The following is an 18,552-nucleotide window of genomic DNA, read 5'->3' as shown; positions in this document are numbered from 1 at the left end:
ACGCTCCACAGACAGACGGGTAGTTCAAATTAAGATTCACATGAATTAACAGGAAAACTAAAACGCAGCATGCACAAAAGCTGCAACGGTATGTTCTTGCACTGGAATAAAGGCATTGTAATTTTAAGTACATTTAATTGCTGACATACCTTTCTCACGGTTTTGGTGTGTGTCTGTCCCCCCCAATCCTTCCTTAAAGTCTACTCTAGCAATTAACAAACAGAGGTCTCCTGATGGCTCACTGAAATATTTAAGGCTGGGGAACAAAAGGTTTATTTTAAAAATGAAAACCTTGGCTTGTACAACTCCAGACGTGAATCTGCTTTCAATTACTGAAAGTATTTCCACTTCAGTGAAAAAGGATCAAATCTTCAACTACACCATCTTTAGGCAATGAATTTGATTATATTAAGCTTTAAGAATACAGAATGACTTTGTGACACAGCTGTATATGCTATACGTATCGTTTATTAGGCATACAAAAAAGGAGAAGGTAGCACTTTAAATGAGAAGCAGACAGAGCTGTGGCTGCTCGCAGCAGCACTGTACTTCCATAGCACAGCTCTGCTTTAGGGTTGGTTTGTTGGTTTGGTTTGTTGGGGTTTTTTTATTTTTTCAGGTGCCCACATAAATGTCAAAGATTACACTAAGCTTTAAACGAAGGATTGAACCTATGCTGATCCCCCCCTTTTCTTTGCACAATTCGCACTGTTGTAAAGTTACATTTTTCTATCTAGACTTTTGAAGTAGCACGGTCTGTTCCAAAGACATACACCCCCCCCCGTACAGCAGGTACCGCAGCCCCTAGGAAGCATAATAATTAGAAGTATTCGATACTTTTCCCATTATACCAGCCTAACAGAGTTCGGCGAGGGAGCTCAAAGGCTTACACCGCACAGCGCGACGCAACACCTCAAACGCAAATTACGCAAAAAACTTCTCATTTCTTACACGTCCGATTTCGCAAATCTGCCCTACCGCATCCCAGCCACGCACCGGGCCGGGCTCTCTCAGCAGCCAGGCGAGCAGCAGGAGGAACGCGGTTACCTCTCGGCTCGGCAACGCACAACCCGCGACGCGCAGCCCCGCCGGCTCCTCGCAGGGCTGCCCGCGCCGCCCAGTGAGCCAGCGCCGCCCCCGGGCCCGGCCCGCGCCGCCCCCCCGCACCGCCCCCGCCCGCCGCCCCCCCGCCCCCGCCCCGCCCCGCGCCCCACCTCGGCGTTCCCGGCCCCGCGCGTCCGTGCCCTGCCGCTCCGCTCCGCGCCGCCCGGCCCCGTGTGTGGCGGCCCGCCCGGCGGAGCCCCGCTCGCCCCCGGCCCGTCGCGATAGGCCGAGGCGGCGGTGTTTACTCCCCGGCGAGGAGCGGGGGCCGGGCCCGGCACCGCGTAACCCTTTCGGGGCCGCGGCTCGCCGCGAAACGGCCGCCAGCGCTTACGGCGGGAGGTCGGGATCTCCGGGGAGAGGCTGAGGGATCCTTCCCGCAGGGAGCGGAGCGCTCTGTTCGTGCGGCGCGGCGCGGCGCACGGCCGGGCGGGGGGACGCGGCCGCTTCGGGGCCGTGCGGCTCTCAGGGGCTGGTGGCACAGCGGAGATTTCCCGTGACACAAAATAAACTTTAACCGCCGCGCTCCTTCCCGCACAAAGTGGCACCGAAGCCCGTACGGCACTGCGGGAACGAGCCGTCAGTCGGTGTTGACAGACCGCGGGCGGGCTGAGGGGAGCCCCGGGCCGGCTGAGGGGAGGCCTGGGCCGCGGCACGGGCGGCCGCCCCCTCCTCAGGCGCCACCTGCGCTGCCGCGGCGCGGGAACCGCCCCCCCCCCCCCGGCATCTGCCACCCGGGGACCCGGGCTCCTTCACACCTCCGTGGGCACGAGCAGAATAAATAAACTCGCCTTTACTGCAAAACACTCGACAATTTATAATCAAGCCTGCTCCTAATGAAGCCTTTGGAGTTGCAGCCGGATCTGCCTGGGACACGCAGACACAGAATCTGGCGCACTGCTTATGCACCGTAGCGGTAGATAAAGCTATCAAATAATAGAGACAGCACACAGCATTCGCATTACGCACCGTTAATTTCTGAAAAACTGTACAGAGCCAGAACAACTAGATGCCTACAAAATATGCAGATGCAAAGGTACTCATTCAAAACAGAAAATCCTATTTTCAGCTGGTAATCAAACTTAAGTTAGTGCCTCTGTCTTCAGCAAAAGAAGCAGTTTTTAAATTTATTTTTTTTTAAACTACCCCCCTGTGGAACATGGATTTCCTTTGAAACTTTCCTTTGAAACTCCAACTCAATTTTTAACACCACTACACAGACAACCGACTTCCGAGGTGGCTTAGAAAGTACAGTGGTATGTAGTAGTAATTCCTACCAAACTCCTCACCTCGTGTTTTTTTCACCTTAGACCTTTGCTAATACCAACTAACCTTAACTCCACGCACCCTATTAGAAGATCCATTGCCAACACAGGCCAAGTTATCCCAGCAGCTAACCAGAAGCCACATTCTGCCAAAAATCAGATCAAGATTCTGTTAATGACTACACAATACTTCCAGGGATGACAATACCGTTCCAGAGTATGTTTCAACACTGCGATGTGGAAGGCTGCAATAAAAGCACATATTTGAGGCGTATTAGTCATAAGAAATTTAATACTCAAAAAGCTCACACAATTAGTGTTCATTTGCAACTTCCTAGAGAAACAAAGACTATACAGACTAAACTAGTAAAATTCTGTGAAATGGGAGGAAATAACGACCTAAGTAGCCAGGCCCTGATGAGGGCAGTCTTGTCTGGCAATGGGGGGAAAATACTGAAAAAAATCCCCATGTAGTAGCACTAATATGACATCTTGAACTGAGGTTCTTCAAGTTAGATACGCAACGGACTACGCTTGCTTTGACTTGGCACAAAGGAGAAACTGTAGTATAGTCACCATCGACTTGTCATTTGCTCAGGCTTTAGGGGGGTGGGTGGTAGTATTTTACTAAAAATTAGAAGCTTTTTGCAGTTCAAATTCTGGACAGACTCACGTCTGTGACAGCTGCAAGAGCAGCCAAGAAGAGAGGTATGAGATAAAACCATGAACTAACATAGTCAGTTAAGGAAGCAAGTCGTCTAGCAATTCCGCAGCAACACTCGTATTCTCTGCATCTCTTCCAAGAGGTCTAGCTGGTTGTAATAAATGGGGTATTAGATCATGCAAATATTTTCCAAAATGCTTGAACAGAGAAGCTATGGATAAGCAGCACTTTCTGCCGCTGAAAAATAAGATAATTAATTCAGGTATACAGCCTTACAGATCTTGAGAGAAAGAGGAACGTGAACTGGATGCTTGGGAGTTAGCTCATGCAGAGTTCTAGAGCTCGTTTGAGAATTACTGCCCTCAGAAGGTATCTGTAATTGCGCCCCTCCACAGAAGACTGCCATGGACTTGTGCAGGAAGCGGGACACTGGGTCCTTCAAGAGCCCGATGCTATGGAAGGCAATAGGTATTTAGACAATCCCTCTTTCCAAAAGAAAGGTACCTTGTCACTACCCAGTTATGTGTTCTCTACCATTTTTCTATGAACACGTACCACTGTGCATTCACTGAGGGTTGCAGCCTAACAAAAAAAAGTAAGATTCTGCCTCTGTGAATTACATCAGGGCTGACCTTTTTTTAACTGGCTGTCCCTGATCCCTCCGCCCAGGAACAGACCTGGATGTCACTGCAGTGGATCCTCTTCTCTCCATTTTCAGCCACCTGCAACAGAATTTTCCTTTGCTTTGATGCCCCCTGTGCTGTGATTCCACTGTCCCATTAATGTCATTACAAATGATTTATGAAATCTATTAGGTGCAACACTGAAGACATCTGAAACATAGATGTTTGCTTAGGAAAATATTTCTAAGGAGTAGAGAGATGGGGGTGAAGCAAACTCCAGCACAGATACCACACCTGAGGCTGACATTGCTCATGCCCAAACAGTACAAAGATCAAACAAAAACTTGGGGGTGGTGGGGGGGCTGGTGGGGAAGAATATCATATATGTTTCATTCATGGGAGAAGAGAGAAGCACTTTTTTTTTTTTTTAATTATTTGGTCAGAAGGATTATTAAAGTAAATTACGCAGAGCATTAACCATTGAATTTGAACCCATTTTTAGTCTTTCTTTATTAATAACTCATTATAGTCCTTTTCTTAATGTGGAATAAATTAGAGCTGTGTTAATCCATGCAGCTATCTGCAGGTACATTTATCATGATGGTAAGTCACTTTTACTCTCCTTACTGGAAGCCGCATTTCATGGGCAAGAGACACCCATACCCTGCTGAACTCAAGTCACAGTGGCCTTTCCAGGTCACCGGCAGGGTCACCTGAAAACTTCCTTTTTTTTTAAAGGACGGAAAGGCGGTACCACACAGCTCGCCTTGGCATATGTGAAAGATTTTCTCTCTCTCTCCGTCATATTGCCACAATTTAAATCAGTAAAAAAAAACTAAGCTGGGGCTTTGCTAGTATAAAAGGGTGAGGAACTGCTAACAGGATGTTCTTCGTGGGAACTCAAAAGCTTCTGGAACTGATTCCTCTTCCCTGATCCAGAAGAGCTGAAATTTTATGGCCTTCATGGCATGTTGCATACTTCATATTTTTCCAGAGTGTATGAAAACAGGAGAATTGTGCATGTGGTTAGTTTCTGGAAGCAGTGCTTTGTTTCAGCTTTCAAACTGCCTGGTTTGCATTTGGTTGAGGAGGGAGGGCTATCGCAGCTTAGTCACAATGATTCATTTTTATATTTGCATTTGAACTTGTGTCGAGTTTTCAGGAATTTAAAGTTAGTAACAACCAGCCATACTCACTCTCTATTAAAGATAAGTATTATCACAGAGAACTGAAATGTTGGTAATCCCATGACTTCAAGCTGACGCTTGGAAAGGACTTGAGACATTACACCGGAGGTGGCTCTGGGTAGTCATTACCGAGTGTCCCAGGTATGAGTAGCTGTGCTCCTTGCAGCACGTAACAGTTCAGCCCTTGCTATTATCTTCTCTCAGCACCATCAGGCCAAAGTAGAAAGCTTTATTATGCCCATTTTTAACATGGCAAACGGAGACACAAAGCTGATTTGCCAATAGCACAAAAGTAGTACCATGGGAGAGGGAAAACATGATGCCTCGGATAACCTTCTGAGGCCTACCCTAATTGCTGAACCTTTCTTCTTCTCATCATCAAGGTAGTAATTTCAGCTATTTATCAACAGTAATGACGACCAGTGGCTTTTATTAAAAGGGAACAAACACTTTTTTAGCCAAATACTAATTCACTTATTTGAATAGCAGTAGCCTAAGTGCCCTGTTAAGACATGCTATCATAAACAGTTCATTAGTGTTACAGCTACTTTTACTGAAATGCTAGGTGTACTTCAAGAAATACTGTTGTCTGCACGTGCATTACCAACAAGCATGAATGGAGTATCTAACTGGAAGCTCAAATTGCACAGTATCAGTACACTGCTTTGGGAGCAGTTCTGCTTATGACCCTACAAAAAAAGCTGGGTATGAAGCTATGAAGTTTAAACACTACCCGAGAGAAAGATTTTTGTCAGATAAGGTATCACTTACAACAGCAACATAGATTCTCACGTCTGTTTTACAAAACAGACTTAAGTATTTATAATTTAGCTTTCCAGTTCCTGCTGGAATTATATTTTTAAAAGGCAAATTATTGTCTAGAAATAAAAGTCTGAAGAATACTACTATCTGATATCAACAGGATTAGTAGTATAATGTGTTCCCATGAGAAAGCACATGTACCCAAATACATGCACATGTAAAACATCTTGTAGTTCTTTAGCATTTAAATAGTACACTACAGTGACTAGATTTTTCTCACAAGTACAGATTAGGATGAGCCATTTTTCATGCAGTAATGATGCCGATTTAAATGAGAACAGGCTAAGACCATGAATGAGCCAACAGATTCACTTTTCAATTCTGAAAACAGTGATTTTTTTTCCTTTTCATTCACAAAGATGAAGTCTAAGTCTATTTTTTATAACCTCTTCCAAAAGCGTATTAAAAATTTTGCAGTTTCAGATCAATAGTTCACTAAAAAATACAAGTGGAAATCGTAAGCAAGTAGATGAAACTGGGGTAGGGCAAGAGTCATAGCAAAAATAGAGTCATTTCAAAAAAGGATTGAATTATGAAACTTTATGACACTTTTCTTGGAAATAAGTGGATAATATGTGGGATTTTTTTTTCCTAAGAAGCAAAATAGTTCTTTCCTAAGAAAAAAAACAATGCAGTGTATGTTTGTACTGTGATCTTTGAATGCTGTGGATTAATATATTGAAGTAAACAATGTTCCTCTGCTCTTTGACAAATTTCCCAGCAAGCTCAATGCAGTGTATGGCAAGGTAAAAAATGCAAAAATAACAACACCTAGAATTTTGCTGTTTAAGAGTACAATGCCCTGCTTAGAATCATCCTACTCTAATTTCTGTCATAAATAAAGGTATGGGAAAATACAAATTTATAGTTATTACGCAAATTGAGTATCTTGGTCTCCAAAATATGTATTATTGAAGGCATAAATATTGATCATGATGCTTTTCATAGTACTTATGTAGTTTTAGTTGCTTTTTCACTAATATATTCCTGCATTTGAATGCAGACAGTACCATTTAGCCAGCAGAGAAAAAAGGCACATATGCTTTGAATAATTAACACAGATCTTGGAAACACCAAGCATATATGCTTTCCTTAATTTATAATACAGCTAAGTGATGAGGAGGATAACTTTTTCTTAAAAGTTCTGGGGGATTAGATGCTGTATCAATGAGTGCTTTGAAAAAAATACCCCCCCCCCTCAAAAAAAAAAAAAAAAAGTTAATCCTATTTGTTTCAGGAGAACTGCTGTATGAATAACAGTAATGAGGTAAAGCAATAAAAAATAACGCTCTGATATTTTCAGGTCATTTTACCTGATTTTAGAGGAAAAGGCAATAGTACTTTAGGAAAAAGTTAAACCCTTCACTGAAGAAAGAAAAATCCAACTATAATCTGAGCCTTGTACCTCTCTTTAAACTGAATTCGCTATGAATTTGAATCCTGTTTGTATCTTGCGAGACTCATTTCAGTGCATCATCACACTTCAGGATCCCAAAGAGAAAACTATTAAAAATCCTAAAACATGCACAGTTGTGGCACCTTCCTCAATTTTTCATACTGCTTTCCCATTTTTCCAGTAACCTCTATCAGCAGCTGCTACTCACAGGCTTTCATCTGGAGAAGGCAGCAAAGAAGCAGTTGCTTGCACAGCTAATGCTCCAAACAGGAGACTGACTGTCTAATCTTCATAATAAGCAGCTTCTAACTGACCAAGTTTTGATTTACATTTAATACTTGGGTCCACAGCTCTAAATCCCTCTGAATGACTGGATGTTTTTTTTTTTTTAATTAAAAATTTATACTTTTGTCAGAAAGAGAGAGAGGAAGATATTTACTGCAACTGAAAGTGACATAAAAAAGTAAATGGAAAGAAAAAGTGGTCAATTTAGTATGTAAACTCCTGAGATACAGGACATCTGATAAAAAACAAGGCACCTACAGGCTATTTGAAACAATCAATCCATTTAGAGTAAAACAATTTCATACAGAGGTCTGACAAAGAGAATTAGCTTCTGTGAAAAAAACCTACCCTACTGTGAATATCTTAGAACTGGTAAAGACCACCAGCAGAACAATCCTATTGGTATAAGAGAACAAGTGCCAGGAAAACCTACCCTGTTCTTCTTAATGATGAAGCTGGAATCTCATACCTCTAGAAAAGTTTTACTTGTATTCTGATCGTCTTAAAAAAAAATAAAAAAAGTTCAAGGTACTTCTCAAGAATGACATCTTTCAAAAGATAATTTAAAAGCAGAGGCACAGACACAAAAAAATCAATATCCGTGTGATTCCCACAAAAAAATATTTCACATATTTCTTGGAATAAGCATTATACTGATCATGACAGAAACTATGTGGCTGGGCCTGTGGGTTCAGCTGCTGCTGTCCTTCATCTTCTATTTTGTCTTTTTATTGTAGGGTAGATGACTGAAAACTCGCTGTATCATTTTGGTCAGAATTTTTTTTTTTTCTCTGTAGAAAGAAACCATTCCTTTTCTTCTAATTACAGCTTCTCCTCCCTCCCTTTACATCATAACTCCTTGGGGAAAAAAACCCAACCACCAGAGCAAATTTTCATTTTACACAGTTGCTGCTTTGGCAAGATCAGAAAAAAGTGTCATCCTTTGGGTAAGTCTGTCAAACAGATTTCTAACATACAGTTTGAGAGTGTTCATCTAAAAGTACTATATCTACACTTGTGTATGCTTATATGACATTTATTGCCTTGGAAAGGTGGCATAAAAATTATTTCACACTACTCTGACACCTGGTATGAGCCGTATCCCTGCAAGTGGTCTATATACAAAATGGTTATAAAAGCCATACATTTAAAATAAAATAAATGCTTTCCAAAATATTAACTTGGGTTTATATTAAAAAAAGCATTGCAGGCTGATGTTAAGTAGACACTTTATCACCTTTTCGGGGTGGGGGGGGAAGAGGTTTCATAAACCAGAAGAACAGGGATTATATATGCTTTATGTACACTCAGAACTGCCTACATGAACAAACTTTCCCATGGTACAACTTCAGGCAGATGATGAATGCCTCGTGATAGCTGGGCTGTTAGGCACAAGACTAAGTGCTATAGTGCATCTAGAATTGCATTTACGGCACACCTTTAAGTGATTTATTGGATATTAATTGTCCTAGATAGCAGGTGATCATTTTCCACATTCAACCCAACACACTTAATATTTGCCAACATGCTGAACTGCTAGTGAAATAATTTTACTCCATAGCGGTAGACGCGGCACATTTAGAAACAGGGCATAGATGCTATCAAGAATGTAAAGTTACCCTTTACTTAAGAGGGGAGGAAAGAGAAGAAAATATTTCTTCCTGCATTTTATCTATACTTTGGGATTATTTGCTGTGCTTACTACATCCCAGTGAGTCTGCTCACCTTGTGCTCACACACCGAGCCATGTCTGTACAGCAGGTCTTACAACCACTTTCTAGACTCTACTTACTTCAGGCCAGGCTAACCATTGCTCAAGTTTCCAGCACACAGTGTATTACATATAAATTGTCACATGTGATAGTCCCTAAAGTCTTTCTTCCTGCTACCACTTCCCTGCACTCCATTTATTTGCTCAGCACGCCACTGCGTAGATGTCTGACCGCCATGGATCCATGTGTGTTAAACAGCTTCAGAAATCTCGGAGTTTGGCTTTGTTGTGCAGTTGCTTTTTTTCACAGCAGCCAACTTTATCACCATCATTTCCTAATTCCATCATCTCAACTATTTCACTAACAGTGCACATCACTAAAAACCTTCCCACACGCACTGCCAGATTTGCAGGCTCTGGTGTTATCTGCCAAGGGAAAGAACTCAAAGGCCAGCTGAATTCTTTCATAGAAGAGCCCTTAAAATGTGAGCAAGTGGTAGAATATGCAGCGTAAAAGGTATTTCTAAAGGAAAATAAAGAAACTAAATATAGTATATATTTATGTACTGAGGGCACACAAAAGCCAGTGGCACGAGGCAGTTCTTCTCTTCTGATGCATCGACCCAAGTCACAGGAAAGGGTCCCCCCCGCCCTCTTCTTCCCACCCACCATGTGCTTAAACTTGAAGAGCAAAGCGTGCAAAGTGAAAGCCTACATGCAAACCTGCATGGAAGGATAGAGCCACATGTATGTTTGAAAAGGCAAGTGTGACTGTATCAGTTCTGAGGCCAAAAATCTGAGATGGTCAGAGCCGAGCCTGCTGGAGAAGGATTCAAAGATAAGAAAAACATTCAGTAAAAATGCAGCTTTTATTGCAAATGTCCTGAAAATAACTGAATTTATAGAAGCTGTCCTTAACATTGCTAAAAAAGCAGATACAGCATTACCAGTACCTCAAAGAGTTCACTCGGCTTTCTACTGCGGTGTTTCCTGAAGTTTCCCTGCACACACACAACTTGCCTTAGCTTCCTCCTGCCACCTATTATACTGCAAGAAGCATCATCGCCCTTTCTCAAGAAGTTCCCATACTTTGGGATTATTTTCCTTCCTTCCCTTTTGCTGGGGATGCCTTTGCTTCATCAGACTTCAAATACTCTTCTCACTGCATTTGCTCAGTACTTGGTTGAAGCGCGGTCAAAATAGTAGAAGAGTATGGAAAAAAGCTTGTTCTAAAACAGCATAAAAAATGTAGGTGAAAAATACTAATTTTATTACAAGAAAGAGCTCTATCCCACATCTAATGTTTCAGTGCACTGTTGGCAAACAAAATTATTCTCACATCCCTCTGTCCACCCAAAGATCCAAATACTTTTTTCTACAATGAAGGTTATCTACGCATACATGACTCGGTCATCTCTCTAGGCAAAGACGGTGGCTGTTGAAAGATGAACTTCAGGAACTTGCTGCCATCAGTTCGTCCCTCCCTCTCCCCTGCTGTCCTCCCCACCTTGAATTGTCCTTTCTCATCTTGTCCACCTTCCTCTGTGATAACTTTGAGGGAGTGAGACAGAAAGTCTTCGGTAAAGCACTGTCCTGAAGAGCAGAGTACTGATAGCGGCATTCATTTTGAGACATGCCCTCAAATGTGTATACCAGAACCCTAGACTGTCGGTGTTTGAAGTCCTTTTTTCTACTCATGTGGCCTCCCAGAAGTTCTTCTGAAGTTTCCCAGGAGCCAGTGATTCCAGCAGCTGGATCACAGACACTGACAAAAGTACTCCAAGGGCCATGCAAGGGCACCGTGGCTCCTACCGTAATTGTGGAGCAAACGTGCAGTGGACTTACTCCACAGAGAATACAGCCGGTGTGGTTCTCAGTTCTCTGAAGGAAAGGGATCTGTCACTATCCACATTACACAGGAGCTTAGCTGGATGGAGAGTGCTTAGGCATGTAACTACATGATTTCAATACCTCACCTAAAACTATTATACTCCAAAGCCTGGCACAGGTATTTATCAGCAGAAATCCATCAGTTTTCTTTGCTTTTTTGATAACACTCATGCTAACATCCAGCACAAGGGTCACATTGCTATTTAAAACTCTCCTGCACCAAAGTAAACAAACCAGACACTGATAGATTTCCTGAACTTCCCTGAGGCAGAAGCAGTTTCAAAGACGGAAAAAAAAAGAACCAAGATGGGTGAAGAAAAAAAACTGCTTGAGTGAGAGAATTTTGCTCCAGGTTTTCTAAATCTTACCATCTATATTTCATTCTGGAAAATCCTCCAATTGATAAAGATACTTTTACTATTATAATTATGGGGGTTTTCCCCTGAAATATTCAGAAATTGATAAAGTTGGACCACCTTCTTTGCTGCAGATTTCTGCATGCTGATTAAACAAGTTAAAAATGTGTCCCACTACAGAGGAACAAGGTGGTACTAGCAGAAACAGTGTTTCAAAAGTTAACAAAAACATCCAAGAGAGAATCTTACCATACCAAACAGTGTCTGAAAATCTGAAGCACTTAGTGATGAATGTGTAACTCCCCCTAATGGAGGCCTATTTGAATTTATCTCAAAAGAAAATATCAATAACTTAAAATCCTAATGCTCAGAATAATACTACTACTACTGGCATACCACTTTCTCCTTTCTGGCTTTTTAAGGAATCTTTTAAGGTATGTATCTGTGACTAGCAGTAAACACTAAACTATTATGAACACAATTTTTTACTTTCTTGGTGAGTTTTATTACAGGTAGTAAAATCTTAAATATATGTGTCCTTCACCATAGTTCTACAATACACACTCAGAGGCCATTGAAACTCCCTTAAATTATCTTCTGTCAGTAATTTCAACTGTTTTAGCTAAGTATTTTCCTGTTTCTTAAAAAGTCAGCAAATTGCTATAAAAATGACAGTGACAGGCCACAGTGGTTTTGGCTGTGTGGAATAAAGAAACACTTCTTATATGCACAGCTGCTGGTAATGAATGCAGCATGTTTAAAGGCCTAATCTTGGACAGTTTCCTACATTTCTGACTGCAGTTTCCTTGGCAAGTTGTCTGGGACCATATTATCTATATGTCCCAGTATTTCAGCCAGAACTTTTCAATACCAGAGTTTGGCACTGTGCACTGGCTTTCAAGTCTGTCCTCCCATAGTTAAAAACATTTTAGGAGTCTTTGCCCTAATTCTAACAACAATTTTTGATTTTTTTTTTTTTTAAATACATCATTTTCTACATAACCACCCTGTAAGATACAGCAGACAGATTAAATTTTTATAGAATAAAATCACTACTTGTGAGTAGTGAAAGATGCCAGATTGACAGCATCAGAGACTAAAATTACATTTGTCCACAGCCCAGCTACAATAACAGCAGCAGCAATGTGGTTGTTTTCAGAGCTCTCAAATTTGAGCTACTGCAACTTCTAGGGTAAGTGAGTAACTCTGGACTTCGTTCTGCCCAGACTTCTGATAACCTTGGACGTTGCTAAATTGGTCTGGTGATACTGTAACTAAGTGGTATAAGTAGGACCGTGATTAAATTTTTACACAGGTCATACTCCCTGAAGGAGGCATTTAACCTATATTCTCATAGTGGTGAAAGACTGTACATTTTACTCTGCTACCAAAACTAGTCTTTAAATACGTGGGTACACAGATCTTTTCCTAATACAGAAAAAACGTAAAAAAGAGCAACAGTCTGGAAAGAAGCTCTGGGTGTAATCCCAAATTACTTTTCCTAGAATTTGATTATGTATTGGAAAGGAAGTTTAGGAAATGTGGTGCTGAAGAGTTGTTCTCTTTCAGTTTTTTGGTTTAAATGGGACCTCACGCACTTTTTGCTTTTCTTTGCAGGAAATAGTTCCTAGCAAAATAAGCTCTTAAAAAGGACTTACCTAGCTGTCAAATTCTACTCTGTAATGCCAACAGAGTGAGATTCTGTGCTGGTTTTGCCTGGGATAATTTTCTTCACAGTAGCTAGTATGGGGCTCTGGGTTCGGTTTGTGCTGGAAACAGGGCTGGTAACACAGGGATGTTCCCCTTATCGCTGATCAGCGCTTACCCCGAGCCGAGGCCGTTTCTGCCCCTCACCCCCCACCAGCGAGCAGGGGGGGGGGCACAAGGAGCTGGGGGGGCACAGCCGGCACAGCTGGACACAGCTGGCCCAAGGGGCAGCCGATGCTCAGCAGATACACCTGGGGGCAGGAGAAGGAAGGGGGGGACGTTCGCAGTGACGGCGTTTGTCCTCCCAAGTCACCGTTACGTGTGACGGGGCCCGGCTGCCCTGGGGATGGCTGAGCCCCTGCCCGGGGGACGTGGGGAGTGAATTCCTCGCTTGTGCATACGGCTTTTGCTTTACCCATTAACCTGTCATTACCCCAACCCACCAGTTTCCTCACTTTTGCTCTTCTGATTCTCTCCCCCGTCCCACCAGAAGCAGGGGGTGACTGAGCAGCTGTGTGGGACTTAGTTGTAGGCTGAGGTTAAACCATGTCAGATTCAAAACTATGGATGAAAAAGTATTTAAAATAATTACATTGTAAGGCAAAAATAGATACGTTCTTGTATAGCAAAAAGGACAAAACCATGCTCATAAGCAAAAAGAAGGACATAGATAAAATATGTCTACCTGCACTGTTAGTCATTGTACTGGAATATTTCTAGCATCACGTAAGTACTGGGAAGTTAAAAACTAACTACTCAGAAGCAAAGATCTGTGTTACAAACCAGGAAATACGGAGAAGATATAGGGGAGATCTAGAAGTATAAGTGAAGCAGGATAAGCTACAATTCACACAGTGCAGCCTGGCACAATAACAAGAAAGAAATGATAGCAACAATTAAGAAAGTACTTAAGAGTTAAAACTTTCCCAAATATTTTGCTGCCTGGGATTTCTGCTGATATTTTTTTTTTTTTAAGGGAGCTAAAACTAAACACCAGTAGCTGTATCTTACCCCGGTTTATTTCATGCAGTTTTACAAAATCTCTATGAATAATATTGCGACAGAATAATCCCACCCCACCCACACAGCAAAACAAAACAAAAATACCCAAACCAAACCTGTAACAGACTCTCTGAGCTAATGTATTTAACCAAGAATCAGTCTAACCATGGTTATGGGTGTTGAAACAAGGATTTCACATCTGTTTGATCTGCAGGGCCAGCCATGTTGGGAGATCTTCTTTCCTCCCCTAACGGAAAGTATTACTGAGATTTGTTTTATATGTTTGACAGAGAGTAAATTACATAGATATAGGAGATCCTCTGAAGATTCGTGATCCTTGTGAAAGAGGTTAATGTGAGTCAGGGAACATCGGCGTTTAGGATATATAAGTAATACAAATGCCGTCAGTCATTGTCTTAAGATGATAGTACAATTTTGTTGGTTGGATTTCCTTGAAAAAGTTCTTTTCTATTACTTCTGGGATTGCAGTTCAACTGCAGTACACAACACTACTGATGCCATGTTCGTGCTTCAAAATAACTTCAATTATGCAGCTGATTATTTAAAACCACTGCTCACTGTTCAGCCCTAGCTGGTACAACAGCAGTTTTGCATTGTGGGAAACACAAGAGGGCAAATGAATAGGTTTTTCCCTTTTTCTTTGTTTAAAAAAAAAGGAAGGTCTATACTCCCACCCCTCCAAACCTTAGTACACATACGATATAAAGTATAGAAGAAAAAGCATGGACGTACATAATTACAATGCCTTAGCTCTGCTAAACATTGCATCAAAATGTAGATGTCTTCAGCTATAATAAATACAAACTCATAGCCTATTTAGGACATGCACAAAGACTTACATAAATCACAGATTTAAAGAATGTATATGATAACACACACAATGTAGCACTAAACTGACAGGTTTCAAAGTCATATACGTTGCCCTCTTAAAATACTTTCAAGGTGATGATTGTAGGAAAACATCAGGAATTTGATCCTTCCAGCTCAAGCTGGAGAGAACCTTGCGGAAAGCCACCAGGATGATTTAAATATTGGAGAACTTGCTACATGAAGAAAAGTTGGAAGAAGAGATTCATGCAGCTTTGGGAAGAAAAGGCTCAGAGGGAGCTAATCATAGTCTCCCAATGCCTAAAATGTGGTTATAGAGAAGATGGAGGAAGTCTCTTCACAAGGGTGTGTGGTGACAGGACAAAAAGCATCAGCTCCAAGCTGCTTGAGGGGATAGTCTGTCTGGACATTAAAAACCCCTTAACTATTAGAACAATTAAAAATTGGAATAAGTTGCCCAGCTAAAAGGTGGAATTTCCCTTGGTGGTCGGCTTGAGACGTGGCCCTGAATCACCTAAGTCTAAGGCTCTACTTTCAACAGAAGGTTGGACCCGATGAGTTACAGGGATCACTTTCAACGCGAGCTTTACGCAATTCCACATTTGCAGTTTGCTGAGTTTTGTAACTACAGGAGGAACGGCCACCCAGCTGAACCACCGTTGCTCATCCCCAGCTTACCATTTGCTCTTAAAGGATCTTGCCAAATAAAATACCATCCCACACATGGACAAGGGGAGGGTGGGAGAAAGTTCAGTCATATCGCTGTCAGTATTCTTTGTTTACCTACATACTTTCTTTTACACACATTTTTGTGGTGCTCAAGTGTTCCTAGAAATTAAAACTGATTTGCAAGTTTTGGTTTTTTAAAAGATATGGTACATTAACAATCCTTCTGTATTTATGCCTAGAACTGCAAAATAAAGCAAAATAAATCTAGGTATGAACCATAGCCTACAAGCAGATGAACTTACAGAACGTTCTAGCTTCACCTATACCTTTCTTTGTGCTTTGCTGAACTGCCAGGGAAAAATGGTAATTTCATTTATTTTCTCCCTACATACGTAATCATATATACAAGAGTAACACTTCTTGATGGGTAAACCTACCTTTCCTGTGAGTAATACAGGAAACGGGGGCAGGGGGGAAAGAGCATATAGTGACATATGTAGAGAACTAATCACAACGTATCTTAACTGATACAAACAACTAACTGAAGCGGAGCACAAATTAACCCAGTTCTGGTTTACAAGCACATAACAGGCACAGAGCATCTGAGAATTTCTACCTCGCGGTATTGAGAAAGCTTGTAGCCGAATGTGTATAACTGCAAACGCTACTACTGTCTTTAAGTCCCACACTTAAATAAATAAATATATATACACACACAGAAATACGTTTAGTTCCAGAGTCCAGGAGCACCCACACATAACCAAATATAAAGGGAACTCTGCTTGCTTCAAGAAACTCTTGCAATTCCTTTCCTCGCCGAGTTACATCCCTTTTTCTTTTCTCTTCTGCTATGGGAAATCTACTTGTAGCAATTCAGTACTAGCAGAAGAGTCCTCCCACATGAAAAGATGTGCGTGACAGGGCTGTATAACCTCACGGCAAGGGCAGAAACACTTTTGTAGGTACAGTGGCTCAGGCCTCAGGCCAAGAGAACAGCAAGACGATACAGTTACATTGGACATGCTAAAGCAGTTGGCTGACAACGGGCTCGTGGGGGTGAGCTCAGATTTCTCAATTCCCTCCTAAACGCTCCAGGACAAGATAAGGAGGATCCAAGCTCACGCCTTCGTATGCTGCCTGGACCAACTGGCAGGGTCGTACCAGTGTGAAGCCCTTACAGCAATGATATTAACAGTTGCGTAAGCAATGACTATAAATCACTCTAAAGCTTTTACAGAAAATGAAATGCATAAAGCAATAATATTTAATTTTGAATTCATAAGAGGAAAGGTTGTATTTGTAGCAGTGTCTTTATTCATGAATTTGTTTATTATAGACTGGAGACAAAAATTCCTCACTAGCTGACTCATATTTTATATTACTAATTTTGAAGTTACTGATTTCGTACTTATTCATTTTGAATTTCAGATTTAAGATAAATGGAAGTATTTAATTCTCAAGAACACAGAGCTAGAACATTCAGTTTTTCAACTACAAAACCTGTCATGGTGTCAAAACTCGGGGAAAAGGCAATGATGCTTTCAGGTAAAATATAGGTAATTAATGTGGCTTGACAAAAGTAGCAGAGAAAAAATAATTTTTAACATTATTTCTTTAGTAGGACTCTGGAGAGTAAGTGACTATTATCTTTTAAGTACAGGACTCTGTGCATATCCCAGCAACCTCCATAAACTCACCAGTAAAATTGTTTGAACAGAGCAGAAGAGTAAGTCCCTTACAGAAGGACAAGTTTACTTTTAATTTGATACTTTATAATTGAGAATAAATAGTGTAACACTCCTATTTTAACATAACATTGACCATTAATTTCTATACCTGGGCTTGTAATTCCAAATACCTGAAAGCACAATTACCAACACATACTCCCTCCTTACTCAAACTCTGACAAACACCGAAGGAAACAAAGCAACTTTTACCAAACTCAGAAACCCCATGGCTGCTTTCGGATCATGCAGCACTGACTCATAATTCATCAGCGTATAGGGGATGACTGACATACAGTTACCTCACCTCTGAAATGGGTGTTCCAGTGCCTGCCTAAGGACAAGGAGGTGGAAAGCTACAAACTTAAGTAATAAAAGCTAAGCAATAAAAATTTGCTTAACAGGAAGTTAAATCTGTAGCTTCCAACAAGTCTATGTTTGTTTTTCACTCTCCCTAATAAAGATTCTGCTGCGGATAACCTGATAAGAAAGCTACAGGATACCAGACGAAGGCAGTGAGCTAGACCATCAGTCACTCTTTCTATGGCTTGAAAATGATAACTGCACCCAGAGTAAAAACAAGCTAACAGAACAAGCTGCTTTTCCTTGGATCTGTCCTGACACCGTCACATTTACCTAAAGCAGATCAACTCCTGCACATTTCAATGAACAGAACTTGCGAAGTCGCATGCGTTGCTCACATACATGGGACGTCTGGATGGTTTGACAGCACGCCCGCTCCGCTGGGAGCCTACGTGGACATCAGCAATGCTAAGGAAGCTTGTGGAAACAAAGGTGTTAACCTGAAACATCTAAACGATGGTTAAACACGCACAAAAGAGAATCAGTAAAGGAAAGAAACGAGTGATGCTCTGGAGCAGGAATAACTTATGTCAGAAATAACTGCCCTGCTCCCTCCCGTTTAATGGCCCTTACCTGCCCGATCCAAGCGCCAGATCAAAACAGTAAAATCTACCTTCACTCTAACTTGAGACCCCATTTCTGAAGCCGGATAGGATACAGGTGGAACAAGTAAGTGAACAAACAATGAACTCCTGTTATGCCTTGTGCCTTCTTAGGAAAAGGAGGTCAAATATAAAGGTACAACGGTACCACGAGCTATGGGTACTACAAGAGAGAGTACAGGGGTCTTGGGGACCCTAAGAGGATCTAAAATAAATTTACCTTTAGTTTTGAAGTTGACATTTTGACAGGTTAATTATATATCAAAAGTCCTATTTACACTTTCAGATTTTAGTTTTGCATTAATTTCTTCCTTTCTCTGCCTCACAGATAATTTT

The 18,552-nt window shown here is 41.5% G+C and overlaps 1 protein-coding gene across 9 annotated transcripts in view; it reads right to left on the bottom strand.

Moving 5' to 3' along the window:
• The window catches only part of TENM3 (teneurin transmembrane protein 3), a 323,405-nt gene that overhangs the window by 238,929 nt on the left and 65,924 nt on the right, over positions 1–18,552 (bottom strand). The window contains exon 1 of one of the 9 annotated variants that reach the window (XM_055796258.1): positions 1,048–1,126. The exons of 7 other annotated variants lie outside the window; for them this stretch is intronic. The gene's annotated coding sequence lies outside the window, so the exon portion shown is untranslated. Of the gene's footprint in view, positions 1–996; positions 1,127–18,552 lie in introns of those variants that run through there. One more of the 9 variants, XM_055796259.1, reaches the window with a different exon arrangement.

The sequence above is a fragment of the Falco peregrinus genome, chromosome 2 (assembly GCF_023634155.1).
Source record: "Falco peregrinus isolate bFalPer1 chromosome 2, bFalPer1.pri, whole genome shotgun sequence".
Lineage (NCBI taxonomy): Eukaryota > Metazoa > Chordata > Aves > Falconiformes > Falconidae > Falco > Falco peregrinus.
This window is presented reverse-complemented; position numbering and strand designations above follow the sequence as displayed.